The sequence below is a fragment of the Lycium ferocissimum genome, chromosome 8, assembly GCF_029784015.1.
Source record: "Lycium ferocissimum isolate CSIRO_LF1 chromosome 8, AGI_CSIRO_Lferr_CH_V1, whole genome shotgun sequence".
NCBI classification, from domain to species: Eukaryota; Viridiplantae; Streptophyta; class Magnoliopsida; order Solanales; family Solanaceae; genus Lycium; species Lycium ferocissimum.
In genome coordinates, this window is record NC_081349.1 from 43,266,018 (window position 1) to 43,269,396 (window position 3,379).

The 3,379-nt window shown below is 36.1% G+C and overlaps 1 long non-coding RNA gene across 1 annotated transcript; it reads right to left on the reverse strand.

The window, feature by feature from the left end:
* Nucleotides 1–216: 216 nt before the first annotated feature.
* On the reverse strand, nt 217–2,999 carry LOC132066984 (uncharacterized). Its single transcript, XR_009416975.1, has 4 exons — nt 2,940–2,999; nt 2,687–2,776; nt 2,514–2,612; nt 217–462 (listed from the first exon to the last, which is right to left on the reverse strand). It is a non-coding gene; the product is annotated as an uncharacterized LOC132066984 (long non-coding RNA).
* Nucleotides 3,000–3,379: the final 380 nt, after the last annotated feature.

A 3,379-nucleotide genomic window follows, 5' to 3' on the forward strand; every position in this document is an offset into this window, starting at 1 on the left:
AAGTGGCGGTTTAAAACCGCCGTAATACAAAAAAAATAAAGTTTACTTTCATATTACGGCGGTTATAACCGTTGTAATTCTCTAATTCCATGATTTCAGATTTTTATTGCTATAATTAAATACGCCAATTTTGTCATTCCACCTTTACATCCTATTTTGCACCCTATATATTTAAATAAAACTTCTATAACACTTCATAATAATTTTAACACAATATAAAAGAGCAAATAAGCAAAATATTGAACATATTCATCAAAGTTTCAAAGTGTTATTCAACACTCCAAAATTACATCATCAAAATACTATAGTTTCAACGTATTAGCCAACAAGAATATCCAAAAATATCAACGTTCATCCTAAAAATGATTTCAAATCGGCACTTCAACCATCATCCTTGTTGCTTCCATCTGTAGATCTTCTTGCTCAAATTGGTGACAGAGCACCACCCCCTAAATCTGATGCCTGAACAAGGGAAAAATTAATTAGCTATCAGCAGCAACAGAAACAAAACAGCACGCCAGAAACAAAAAGAACTGGGGAAGGCAGCAGAAAAACAGCACGCCAAAAATACTCTTGCACGTCGAAAATACTCTCCTAGTCAATAATGGACACATAAACTGAAAGCAAGGTCATATTTCATCCATCTATTTATAAATGAAAAACAAAGTTGCATATGGGTAAAGAAAGTGAATGTTTTACTGAATGCACTTCTATGATCAGCACATACACGAAATAACAACTAAGAAACTGAGTATCTAGATTCCAGAGAGAGAAAAGGATTTGTTAATGCTGTCAAGAGAACCTGCTGAGTATACTGATAAGATTTCTTTATTTAAGATGTGTACCCCAATATCACAGCTCAATATTCAACCAAAACAGTGCACTAGTCCCTACATAGTAAAAACCAACAGAGAAGTGAATATAGACGCCAGTTCTTTTTTTAAGATATCACTTACACGCCACCAAGTGAAAGAAACTTGTAACATAACATAAACTTAAGCCTAATACTATCTGTTTCTTATTGTATGGAATGTAGAAACATAACTTGTCTATGACAGTGTTAAAAAATGAGAGCCTTGGAAGCTTTTTCCAAATGTTTTGTGTTGACATGAGAACTTCTTTAGTCACTATAATATTGCCAATGTTATATGATATCTGGAAAATTGGTGAACATCTGTTCTACTTTTTGTTGTTTCTAGATACTATTGAAAAGTAAAATAACATAGAATTCTTTGAATTGCTTTGAGCAAAAATTTTATAGAGCTTTAAAATGCTCTTTTCTAAACGGTGGTATTAAATTCTTTTTTCTTCGAATTGCTTCAGAAATTGGAAATTGTGTTCGGTCACCTTCAGTTGCCAGCTGCATTTTTCAGGCAAAACTACTTCTGAACTCCCAATACAACTCCATTAAAGCAACAATCTGCAGCAAACTTATGCAAGACAGCCTAGACTAGAGGATATCGAATCTTGGAACAAATTAAGTTCAAGTCCAATTTGGACCCTATCAAGCCTGACAAATCCCAACGGACCAACTAAACTAGCAACAACAACAACAAACACATACCCAGTGTCTATGAGCCAGAATTTTAACCATTCAAAGCTCTATCTCCAAACTCCAGAGGAGGAACGATGCACATAATGTCAAACACCGAACAAATAATGGAGAAACCAGAAAGATGGACGATCTTTTGTACTTTAAAGAGCATATTCTCATGAAAAATTCATCATAGATTTTTCAACGACTAAAGCAAATAAATGATTCCAAATCAAATGGTTTTTTACTAGTATTTCAATGCTACAAATTTCAATACAAATTTAGCTCAATACAGATATTATCAACTCCAAACTGTCTTATTCAGCAGAAAAGCAAACAAGAAAAACAGTCTCTATAATGGTCATACCTGTGGAGGAGGAAATAAGTGAGCAAGCTCTTCAGGGATATTCCCTACGTTCCTTTGATATAAGCTAAGTAGCGCATTTAATTGTAATTTCATACTCGTCATCTCTTGCTGCCACTCTGGAGGGGGAGCGCTAGTGCTAGATGAAACTATATTAACACGACCAACTCTCCTACATGTCTGTTTGAATGCCACAGTTGGAACTACACCCAAGCCTAACCCTCGAACACGGCCGGAGTGTTCGGGACCAAGTAGTAGACCAAGTGCATCATTTGGTGAAACTTCAGCAAGACATTCTGGTCTTGCACTTCGAATTTCTTCAATTTTCTCATACAAAAGAAAAACAGGTGTGAACGACATATTAAGTTCTCCTACATGCAAGACAAAAATCAACTCATAGCACAGAGCAAATAAAAATCATTTGCTAGTCATGTGAAGTCATGCAGATATGATAAAACCAACTTATAGTTCAATAGGCCTAAATGTGAAGTTGCAGACATGGAAATTTTCATACAAGTAGGCCTAAATGTGGAACAGAAGCAGAGTCCTGCGAACTCCAGTAAGATAATTGATAGTATATCCTCCTATGAATGAAATAGAAGATAATAGAATTACCTCAATCACCCTAGCCTCATCAGTTACATAACTCCCATCTTTTCTCTTATGAGTCTCCATCCACATTTGGCCTCAATCAACAGCTTTTCCCTTTGCCTTCTAAAAATTTCAAATTGTAAAACGTTAGTAATTAATTAAGAACGTACTTATATAAGAACATCATATTACACTACCATTTCGGCCCTTCTTCTAGCCAAACTCTTAGCGCCACCGGTATGAGGAATTTGGTTTTGTCGACTCTGTTGATTCTCCCTACAAAGCTCCTACAAGTTAAAATAGATTAATTTCTATTGCATAGAGCAAAAGAGGGAAATTTCCTGATGGTATCTTCTTTACTCAGCAGCGAAAAAGGACTTCTTTAGGTAGCCGTGGAGGATAAAAGGACTTCTTTACGAGAAAAAAAGCCACAACGACAAGAAGCAGTACCTGTGTTTTCAGGTTCCTGCGATAATTAACAAACAATGCCCACTGGTCCATGGGTATGTCACACCCCAACTTTTAATAGGGCATGATGGGCACCCGACCCTTACTTAGGGCCGAGCGAACCCGCTGATACTCGTGATACTTATAATCTTACTGGGCTCTTAAATCCTGAAATGAGTGCACAATGTAAGCTTTTAAAAAAAAACATGCTTTTCGTCTTTCTCAAATCAAGTAAGATCTGTAATCATACAAAATTTGTAACATAATGCATAATGATACATCGGCTTACAGAGCCGCTTACAAGACTGACATCTTATATACGTGACTGTCCGCAAAGTTCTAATATAAATCAAGATACCATAACATGATACTCGACCTCGGCGCAGCATTCTAAGGAAATGGAGCTCGTCAATCCACCTGGAACATCTTCACTAATATCCTAT